The sequence below is a fragment of the Pseudochaenichthys georgianus genome, chromosome 7, assembly GCF_902827115.2.
Source record: "Pseudochaenichthys georgianus chromosome 7, fPseGeo1.2, whole genome shotgun sequence".
Lineage (NCBI taxonomy): Eukaryota > Metazoa > Chordata > Actinopteri > Perciformes > Channichthyidae > Pseudochaenichthys > Pseudochaenichthys georgianus.
This window is the reverse complement of record NC_047509.1, coordinates 36,517,445-36,529,507: the sequence shown is the minus strand read 5'-3', so window position 1 is coordinate 36,529,507 and position 12,063 is coordinate 36,517,445. Positions and strand designations below refer to the sequence as shown.

The 12,063-nt window shown below is 41.1% G+C and overlaps 1 long non-coding RNA gene across 1 annotated transcript in view; it reads right to left on the bottom strand.

Annotated features, from left to right (window-relative positions):
• Positions 1-11,561: 11,561 nt before the first annotated feature.
• Positions 11,562-12,063, bottom strand: part of LOC117450119 (uncharacterized) — a 12,875-nt gene continuing 12,373 nt past the window's right edge. Inside the window, exon 4 of the long non-coding RNA XR_004552546.2 lies at positions 11,562-11,680. This is a non-coding gene — a long non-coding RNA (uncharacterized lncRNA). The remainder of the gene's footprint in view (positions 11,681-12,063) is intronic.

Below are 12,063 nucleotides of genomic sequence, written 5' to 3'. Positions count from 1 at the left end.
TGTCATCAAATGTCTTTCTATTATGAATTTAGATGAAATGTATATCCCCATAATGACCTAAACAATAAAGTCTATGGCTTTTACTTCTTTACCAGGCTAGTTACATGATGTTGTTTAAATTAAATTCTGTCTCATTACATTACTATGTTTTAGCTTAACTGTAATATGTTCTTTCTACATTTCAAACCTCAGTTACTTTAATACCTGTTGAAATATTAAAAATGGTTTCATTATCACAGGTCAACTTCTTCAGTATTCCATTCTGGAATTACATCTCTCACAGTAGCCCTTGGCCACTGATTCTGCATCTGTGTTACCTGTTATAACTCAATCAATATTAGAAACATGTCAACATCCATCAAACAGTATCTTATCCCCAGATATGGAGCAGGTCAATTATAAAACTGTCAATCAATGGTCAGATTGAACAATCGAGTTGGGGCAGCAGGTTCCTTTCAGTCCCTAATGAAAAATGTACATTCTGAAGTTTACACTCCCCCTTTTTACACATGAATTCATGTGTAAACAAATCCTGTATGGGACGAAAACCTTCAGGTAATAATGGATTATAAGAAAATACCAAACATTATTCACAAATGTACATCCATCATTTTCCACAGCAAACACTCCAGTAAAATGAAGTGTTTCTCTCCATCTTTCAGTCTAAAAGAAACAGAATCTTCATGTTTTAGTTTGAGTTTCACATTCTGCAAACCGCCACCTCCTGTGGGAGTGAAATACCATCAAGTAGATTAGAAACGTGTCACAAGTGCGGTTTTCCAATTCTGTGGAATGTTAGGAAACCTCTCGTTGCCCACAGAGCGCCAGGATAATGTGTTAGTCCAAAAGCATGCTTGATTAGTCATTGTTTTAAATCATGCAGTTGCACTGATCACATGCAGAAATACACTCACATTCACACTCACACTGTCAGGTTGTAAAGTCAGGTTTGGTCAGGTTCACCCCAGAGTCAGTCATTGACAGTGCCTTCTCAAGTTACACTGTCGGTCAGGGTCAAAGGTCATTTGGTCTCAGTGTTTTTGGCCATGTGTCGTGCTCTGCAGAGACTTTGATATTTCAGCATAGGCCAGTATCCTTTGTCTACACAAATCTGTCATATATGGAGCGCCATCATTTATTAAATCACGATTACAACTATAATGTTCAAGATATCTCTAACTTTTCATCAGAACAGCTGTTTCCCACATTTCCTGAAATGTGTTAGCCAAAAATGTCACTTCCTCATTGTACTACTACTGAGTTTATTAACACCTAATCTATATTAAAATGTCCAACAGATCTATTTCAGAAACTTGTGCATATAATTATCTTCTTGAGTCAAAACATTATTAGGACCTGTAAAGCTCTGCCATGTATTTCATAACTCATAATCATTTATCTCCAATTCTGGTCCACTTAAAGAACAACGTTTAACCTCCCTAACCGTGCGTGGAACCTTGGGTGTCCGAACATGTAACAATCACTCCTTCCTTTATCAAGGATTTAAAAACAGAAATCATTTCATCAATGGTTTGTAGTTGAATTTAGGAATAATCACTTATGGTAGGTATGTTTTTACTTTTTAACATCTCTAAATGTCAGTTAATTACTAATTAAATAGATGTCCATTAAGAGGTGGTGATGCTTGTCTTTTCAACTCATAATCTGGTGCCGTGCGCTCCCTGTGAAGCTGCAACTAAGATTTTAAAAACCACTGCAGGGTGGGTCGAGTGACCCCTTCTCCCTATTGGTCGTCAATAATATGCACCTTTACAATGGGTGACCTTAAGGCCACACATTTGTTTACTCCCAATTATATTGCTTTTTCAAAATTAAATTAGCTGTTTTTAATTTTAATTTAATTTTAAACTCTACATTTTGAACAACAAACAACAGTTATTTCCCCATAAAAAGTTCTCCTGTAGTAATATATGCCACAATGGTGAAGCCAATACCTCAGATTGAAATACTATATTTAGTTTAGAACTAGCTTTCCCTTCAACACGGCCTATATAAATAAATATGTGTCTGATCTTATAGAGCTGTTACTAAAACTCTCCCTTTGAACTGATCAATACTGTAACAAATTAAAACACTACCAAATTCACACATGAATAAAAACTCTAAAAGAATAATTTGTAAACATGATGAAAAGATTGAAGAATATGGTTCTACTCTGTACTCCTAACTCCCAAACACCCACTACTTAAAGTCTAGTGCATACTTCCATCATGCCCCCCCCCCTTTTCCCTCAGTGTGTTTTAGGATGATTTTTCACTTCACTTTAATAGTTTTCCTCTTTACCGCTATTTTTAATTTACCAATTGATTAATTCATGGTTAATACATCTTCTTATCTTCACTTATTTATCAAGTCAATTCAAGTTCTTTAAATTTGGTTCTTTAAAATACATTAGTAGATACCTTGTGGAGTATTCACAATAACTAATCCTCTCTAGGATATGAAATCCGTTCATCTTTAAGCAGATACTATTTCCTTATTTATCTTTTGTTCATGATAACAATGGTATAACAACCACACGTGTTACCCATAGCTAGTTTCTATGTCAAGATTATTATGTGTGACATAATAATCAGATGTCTTGTTTGCTAAACAAGAATATTAAACTTTAATCTTTTCAGTATTCCAGACCATCATTTAAACAAGCAGCCTCTTATCTAAACACTAAGCATTAAGGTTTCTACACCACCCCCTGGGAAACTCTTGCACAATTATGCTGTAAAATCATTGCATCATTCCTTCAGAGTCTGAACAATCTGAGACCAGCATGTCTCAAGATCTTGTCATAATGAGCACAGTCAGTGATGCAGCTGTAGTCAGTGGCAGGGTCCCCAAAAAAGCTAGGACCGGCCCTGGTCAGTGGAAGGAAACTCCCTGGCATTGGGATGAGGGAAGGAATCACTTGGCAGACACACGTTGTCCTCTGTACAGCAGAAATCCCCCAAAACCGCAGTACCTCTTCACACCACTGTTGCCTTGACAACGAGGCACAAGCAAAATGTCAATATCTCCTCAGAGATGCGTTCTTTGCACACTTCTTCTGTTTGCAGTGAGCAATTCTTCACCAACACACTGATTCAGAGAACCCAAAATGTGGTGCACACCTATCACAGCCACACACACACTGAGGCAGTAGAGTTCTACAGAGTAACTCTAGTGCAGACGCTTTTCTGCTTGCTCTTGCCTCTGCTTACTTTTTATGCTGATTTCCCTATTCTTATTACTGAAAACTTCGAGCAGCAGCTCCTGGACATTAACTTATCACTGGGACAGTTCATCTTCGTTAATAGACTGAGGATTTCAAGCCATATTTCAACATTTTTACGACGACCTCAGTCCTTACAGTAGCGTGGCCTAGCAACAGCTAAAGCCTGGTAGGCTACTGCATGCTATGTAGCCTAAGCTAGTGTGGTAGAAAAATGCCCCATTCTCCACAGATGACATCCACAAACTTATACAGAAGATGGCTGTGTTGGAAATGAAAATGCAACGGTTGGAAGTTAACGTGGAAGTGAATGGACTATGTCGTGGAAATGACACCACTTCACCAGTGTTGCAAAATAATGAAAAAGGGTATGCTAACTCACAGCTAGTTAGCAGCTACAAAGGATTCCAAGGAACAGGAGGGCTGTGTACCGGTGGTAGTCCTCCCTGAAACTCTCTGGGTGCAAAGTCTAATGAGTAAATCATTGTCATGGGATTAGGAGACGGATAACAGGCAGAGCCCAGCGCTCAGAAATCTGTGATGCGACCGGCTGGCCTGCATTGTTATCACCCAGGAAGAGTGCCTCTTCAAACCCCTAAACAGCCGTGGACAGCTGCTAAAGGGAGAATTACAAACAATCCTCCTAAACCACAAGTGTGCCAATCCAGAACAGATACGCTCCGCTGACCGAGAGCCGGGAGATTCTCTTTCTGATGACCTGGATAACCCGTCTCCTCTTCACACAGCAGGGTAAGGACCAATAGCTACTCCAAAAGTAAAAGGCTAGAGGGAAAGCTAACGACTGGGCCTGAAACTCTGATTGTGGGTGACTCTGCTGTAAGAGATGTAAAAGGTCTGTGTAATAAGAACAACACCAAAGTACTCCGTTTCCCCAAGGATGTGGTCTCTGACTTGGCTGAGAAGATCCTGCATATTAGGGCTGAACATCCGACTGTGAAGAATGTGGTACTACACATTGGAACAAATTATGTTGTGAAACAACAGTCAGAAGTGCTGAAAGAAGACTTTAAATGTTTGTTGGAAACTGCCAGTTCAGTGGCCCTCTACCGCCAGTCAGAAGAGCAGTGGAGAGATTCAGCAGATTGTTTGCACTGAACACCTGGCTTTCAACTGTCTGTACTGACCATTCTGTTCATTTTATTGACAATTTTAACTTTTTCTGGGACCGCACACATCTTTTCAAGGCAAATGGAGTTTGCCTGAACAAGTCAGGAGTGAAATTGTTTATCTCTAACATATTCAACTGCCTGCGTCATCAATCTGTTCCCTCTGCCAAGGACAAGCGGCAAGAGGAATCAAAACAGGAGAAAGACACAACACATCGCTCAGAAAACCCTGAAGAAGTATCACTGCACCCGCCTGAGGAATGTTCTGATTATGGGAGAGATATGAGACACACGGAGGAGTCTCCACCGCCCATCACCCCCCCCCCCCTGTCAACGCCTTTGAGGATACTCCGTTCACCCTTTCACCCTCGCCCACCATCCTGGAGATCGTTGAACACATGACGGAGATACAGAGGGCTGGCACCGATTCCTTCCTGGATTTCAAAGACCAGACTAAGGCGATACGCAGGGTTGGCAGCATGTCCTTTACCCCCGCTCCTCAACGACGCCCACCAAAATCACCACAGAGACGCACACCATCTCCCCCGTCTTCATCACCGCGCCTACGTCAACCACCTCCCCCCCCTGGCAGCATGTCCTTTACCCCCGCACCACCTCCCCCGTCTCCTGATAAGGATGTGTGTGTACAAAACGCAACAAACTCTTACTGCTATGTGATGGGTCCAGGCTCAAGGGCGTATGGCACTCTCAACTCTTTCCAGGACATGCCGGGGCCCTGCCTGCCTATAGCTTTGCCGATATCTGTGTTGATAGGTAATAAATTAAGAGCGGTGAATCATCTTAGATACAGGAAGCGCTCAAACGTTTGTGTGAGTTTATCTAATTTAGCAGTGATTCCATGTCAGCCACAGCTTGTTACAAAAACCTGACTGATAGTGTGTTTAACAAACTTAAACTAGCTTTATTAAATGTCAGGTCTTTGGCAGGAAAAACATTTGTAATCAATGATTTTATCACTGAGCACAATCTCGATTTTAAGTTTTTAACAGAAACTTGGATTGAACAAAATAACAGTGCAGCTGTTCTTATCGAATCAACCCCTCCCAACCTTAGTTTTATGAGTCAGGAAATAATGCATAAGAAAGGGGGTGGAGTTGCTATTCTGTTCAATGATTCCCTTCAATGCAGGAAGACATCATATGGAAACTTTGATTCTTTTGAATATGTGGCCCTTCAGCTGAAATGCTCCTCTCGAGCTCTGTTCCTAAATATCTATAGACCACCCAAATACTGTGCAAGCTTTTTTGATGACTGTACTGAACTGCTGTCTATAGTGTGTATTGACTTTGACCGTCTAGTCATTGTTGGTGATTTTAACATCCATGTTGACAACCCCCAGGACAGAGGGGCAAAATAACTGTTTTGTGTTCTTGATAGCTATGGACTGACTCAGCATGTGACGGAGCCCACGCACAATAAGGGGCACACTCTGGACTTAATTATCTCAAAGGGTCTAAATATCTCTAAGGTTGTGGTGACTGATGTTGCACTCTCTGACAATTCCTGTGTTTTCTTTGAGAGCTCTAATGAAGCTTAGCGCAAGTTCAGACAGGAAGACCCATCATTCCGTATTGCTCGTCATGGCAATACTCGCTCCCTGCACTAAATGACAGGGAGCGCCACTCCTCAGCTAACCTATCATTCCCCTCCAAACAAACCTAATTATTGAACCTGTTAATCCCTCTATATATGCTCTCCCCTTTCCTATCAGCTGTCTTCCAGGTGTCAACGCGCAAAGCTGGTAGTTCACACTCCTCTTACGCCTTAAACACTGGATACGAAAACAAAAACAAAACAACGCTCAAACATGTCTAATTCCGACTCCTCAGAGGACTTACCTTTTTCGAAGGATCTCGATCCCGTCTCCGATACCCTTTCAGAGGAAGCATCCAACTCTGCAAATCACCGTCGCTCCAGCTCTCGTCTGAGCGCCCACAGTGGCTCTCGCTCAGCAGAGGCAGAATTCCTCGTCGCCCACCTCCAGAAGCAGGGCATCACCCCAGATGCGTGACACATACTAAGGAAAAATGAGTGTGCGTGACACATACTAAGGAAAAATGAGTGTGCGTTCTCTATAGAGGCTGATATTCTACTATTTCACTGCTTGAGAGCAGAGGTAATGTTTTCCACGTTATTATTGATATTAAACTAGTACATATATTGTTTGTATTAGTCACCTATAACAAAAGTATGTGAAACTGTGTGTACATTGAACTAAGGGGGGAGGGGGCCACAGAGAGGGAAGTCTCTGCAAAATGTGTGGGTGTGTGAAAGTACACCCAATGCATCTGTTTTACCTTAAATGGTAAAAGACACTTGTTTCTGTGGGTCCTCTGCTGGCTCGCGCTGATTCACTACGGAAGCTCGTCGTTTTTATATCAACCAATGAATGGACTCTATGGGAGGATAATTCGGCACACCTCCTCCCCGTTCTTTTTGCATATAAGTCTGTTGTGTCTTTAGATTGCTCTCTCTTCTCCTGCTGTAAAGAACGGAAGATCTAAACAGCACGCGAACCATGGCAGGAGTACTCCTTGTATTGTATTGCATTGTATTTTTACCTTTTATAATTAAAACAGATTATTTTTTAACCTCTTAAGCCCCACGGACCCGAGCTCTGGTCCGAAAATGCTATATATGTAGAATCAGTGCTATATCTGAAGTGTCATTCATGAAACCATTAATATTCCATACCCATCTGACCGGAGGAAACTTGGCTAACTGACGATACGAAAATAAAAAATAAATGTTTTTCGAAAAAGAAGTCTCACAAGAAGCCTCTAAATGAGCCCATGTCAAAAACGGGCACTTGCTATTTCTGCTCATAACTCACAAAAACGATCATTTATAATTCATACTTTCTGCACAAACAACACATTTTCTGAAGGCTGAGATTCCGCAGATTCCATGGGTATACACCCCATCACTACAGGCACAACATTAACCGAGCTAGCAGCCAGAACATAGCAAGTAAACAATATCAGTTTTCAAATCCATGACAATAATTAGGTCTTACCTTGGCTGTTTTGTGATCAAAAGTTGTGTTCAAAGGAATAAAAACGCTGCTCAGGGTTAATCCAATGTCTCTTGTCACTTTAAATGATTATGATAATCAATCCTTCATTCACGCAGAAGAGTAGGTCCTACGATTAACAGTCCGTGGCTTCAGCTGCAGGAGATGCAGTTTTACCACATAGCTCCCAACCGCAGGCGTAACGTATTTATGTATTTTTGAAACTGCTACTCGATTGATTGGCTCTAACGATTCAACAAAGGTGTCAATCACCCAAATCGACCAATGGGTTCCAGAGATAGGAGCTTGCGTAACTCTAAATAAGGCAGTATAGCTGGTTACGCACAGCCCAGAGCCATTTAATAGAAGCGTACGACATCTCCGTTCACTCCAATGGACCACTTTTTTACAGCAATGGCGGAATCGTGGAGCCTCTCAATCGTTTCCCCGGAAGTTAGCGCCAAGGCTGGCAGAGCTGTGGAGTTGCAGCATAATAGACGTTCGGACGGACTTTTTAAAGGTAAGAAGAAGTTTAAAGATTTAAATGAACATGTGTATTAAAGGATGTCAGGGATTATCCCTAAATTAGTAGATTTTGGGAACGTTTACATATAACAGATTAAGCTAGCATACCGAAGCAAGTAAGCAACACACGTGAACAGCCTTTTAATGTAAATTCCGTTCTCTTAATGTCATTTCGTCCAACATGTTGAATTAGAGAAGAGGGGCTTCTAAACGGGATTGTATGCGGGGGTGGAGGGAGTTAAAGGGGACCTATCATGCAAAATGCACCTTTGTACGTCTTTTATACATGAATATGTGTCCCCGGTGTTCCAGGGAACTCACCAAGTGTCAGAAAACACAACCCTCTCTCGCCAAATCTCTAAAAAAGGGGCTGCAACGGATCTGAAAAAAACGGATCCACATTCCAATACTTTTCTACGTCACAAAGAAGTGCTCCGCTTATTGGTCAACTCTCCACCTATCAGGGGAATGAGCCACGGCCACGTGCATTGCCAAACCTCTCATTCGCATCGGCAGGCTAAATAATCAACACCCCAGTCACATCTGTGTTTTTGCCTGCTCTTGCCAGGATGTCTAAGCCAGTTAAACGTTGTGCTGTTGTTGGCTGCAAGACTCCGGACAGGGGACTGCATGCAATGCCATCAGTGGAAAAATAAATGAATCTGTGGCTAGACTTCATTTACAAGGGACATGTGCCAGAAGACCACGGCAGATTTCTGTTTGTGTGTTCCAAACATTTTACCACGGACATGTTTATTAACTTCTCTCAAGTCCAACACGGATATGCCTCCAAACTAATGCTAAACCCGGGATCAATACCAACCATCCGGGACCAGGCCAGTGAGGACACATCCAATTTTGAAGCTGTACGTTTTTATTTAGCGGTGTTTTTCCTGATAAAGCTATCTCTAGCTTGTAGCATGTAGCATGTAGCTTCGCCGCATCAATGTCGCCTCAAACCCAAATAGTAATCGGTTAGGTGTTTATATATTTTTGTAGCATTTTATTTTATACGCTCCGCAGTCTTTGCTTTGTCATTTGAATTATCAGGCATTTGCTAACATGTTCAGACATACTGCCGTAATGGCGATCTGTGTGAAGGCTGTACAGCCACGCCCTAGGCGATAACACAAGTATTTATTCTACTATTTATTAGTATTTTGTATCCTCTACAATCATATTGAGTAAGTTATAATAACAAACGTAATCTTCTGTAGGCAAGTGCCGTTTTTTCCAGCGTTATATGTAAATGCTTTTGTGATTGTAGTCTGTAAGAACGATCAGATATCATCGATCTGTAAGCTAAGCTACGCTACGCTAATGAGACATGCCGTGTTTTGCAGCGTTATATGTAAAAGCTTTTGTGTGTTTACTTGTTTGCGCACATGAATATAAATGGGGGTGTGTTAGGATACAACACTGTATGTATGCGAGGGGGGACACACACCACGAGTAAAACTGAGCTAAAACCCCGTCGGTCTGTAACTAACTCAGATTGGAAAAGGCTAAGCAAAGAGCTTTGCTAAATAGAGAGCTTTGCTAAGAAGTTTCAGTTTTTTACATGCATATACTAATCTAAACCACTTTTTTTGTTGTGCTTTTTTTACCATTGCACAGCCCTACGTGGCCAACTTGATGGACCTCATCTTCGAGCAAGTCTTTGTGGACCCTGCACCATTATGAGCGACCTGACAGGGAGGAGGTCATCGCCGGGTATGCTACACGGTTCAATTTGGCTGCTGTCTGAACCCAACATCGACATTTCACGGATCAGGAAACTCCCTGCGTATCCTGAGGACAACGTAGGCCGGAATCACCACTCTGATCCTGCGTCCAAGGAAGCCCCAGCACCAGCTCACAAAGCTTCTGTAAAAATATTTAGTGTCATTTATACAAAATACAAGTAGGCTACATTTAGTTTTTTTGTATGGGTTTTTTTAACCGTTGATTTTGACAATAAAGTTCCAAGTTGATATCAAATGTGTCGTGATTATTCATGTTTGGATGGGTAAACAATATTCTGATTTCAAAAGCATAAGGTTGTGTGTGTGTGGACCTTTTTGTCGTACACATGGGTGTGTTATGCCATTGCTGTGTAGTATATAATAGTACAATGACGTCGTGGCGCAATTTGCACAAAGAAGTCAATAACTGAGCTTTTAAAAACACATGAAACTACACACATTGCTGACAACTGAGGTGTTGTTGGAGTTATACTTTTTATCATCCTAAGTTATTCAACTTTCCAACGGTTGTTGCAGGATGTTGGAAGAAAAGGACTGTAAACTATTAAATGCAATGAGGCCATTGTATATATGCTGAAAATATGAATGTCTCCCTTTATAAATATATATATATCGCTGTTTTTGCGTTACAAACTGTACACATTGCATTCTTGCTAATTAGCCAACATATGAACGGAATAAGGAGCAAGCATCGTAACAGAGTAAAATAAATAGGGACAACAGCTTGTCAGCTAACCATTCAGAAACGTCCTGCTGCAACCGAGATGTTTGCACCTCCACCAAAACCTCCGCTGCTTCAGGGTCAGTTTCTGGATCAAATTGATAGTATGCTTGAACACATGCATTGCTCTGAGATGACATGTTTATTCGACACTCGTAATCACAGCAAGCATGGTAACGTGACTCTCGCCGGCTCATGCCTGCTCTTCTGCAGGGGGGCGTGGTCAGCTGCTGCTCAGAATTTTCAAAGACCGGCTTGGAATAAAGCGCAAATGAGCGAAACGAGGCATGTCTAAAAAATGATCTGTTTGGTATTTTGAAAAATAAAATGTATAAATATACCTTATATAGGTATGGTCATACACTATATCATTTAAATATAGCATGATAGGTGTCCTTTAAATAGTAGATAAATATAACTTTGGTGCGTGTAAGAGTGAGTGTTTTTAGCAGAGCCATATTGTGTCCTTGTGATTCTGTTGATTATTACCTGTCTGTATAATGTTGCAGCTCAGCTGATTTTGGATTGATGGCAAAGGGAGAGGGACTTAAGTGAGAGTGAAAACACAAGGTATGTTTAATACTACTGTTTTATATAAGTAAACACCTTATCTCCCCAAGGCATTTCCCATCCAATAGGTGTGCTGTGTGTGTATAACACTTTCTCCTGTCTGTTACTCCCTCTTTCAGCACAAGAACCAGAGGGGGATTCAATGGAGCCTGAATACCTGCACTGAGACCCTCACCCGCACCCTGAGTCTCAACTCTCAGTGTTTTTCAAGCCTTTCCCTGTTTTTTTGTATTAAACAAAACATTAAGCTTTCCCAATGGTGTGGTTTTCGTTTTGTGAAAAAGTGCAAATGCAGTGTTTGTATATAATTACATCACATATTTTGTTGCTGTTGGTCGTGAAATTGCTCCTGCTGACTTGAGCCAGCCATTTTTTCCTCCGCTCTGTGTCAGTGGGGAAGCCGTACATTTGTACTCCTTTCTCTGAGTGATTTGAGCATCCCCAGGCAGCACAGCAAACCATGGTGGCGACTAGGAGGCAGCACAGCAAACCAGGACAACACGGGGGAAAAGGCACCGACAAACTGCATGATATGCTATTCAATGTTTATTGAATTCCATGTATTTGCAATGGATGTTCCTAAAACAACACATTTAACATCATCATCATCATCATCATCATCATCATCATCATCATCATCATCATCATCATCATATGCTGCTAGTCCTGCTAGTCCTGCTGCTGCTGCTGCTGTTAGTCCTTTGATAGTCACCTGTCGGTCTCCTGTCCTTTCTGAAAGCCATAAAGATGACATTAGTCATTTAGATAACTTGTGTCCTCAATTACCAGGGGATTACTGAAACTACCATGAATTTAAGAAAATGGTAGAAATGAATCCAATCTGAATTTTAAAGCATTACTTTAGATCCCCTCCCTCTAAATGTACCAATAAACATTAGAAAGTGATGCTCCTGACTACCATACAAGTTTAAGAAGATAATATTGGTTTGAAAGAATTCAAAGCTATAAATAAACAGCAACAGGCTCTTTAACCAAGGCACTGTTAGCCTAACATGTAAACTAGTTGTTCACACTAATCCTAATATTATCACTTAATATTAGCAAATTCGATTTGATTTTTTAAAACATATTGATGTAAATACATACACATATCG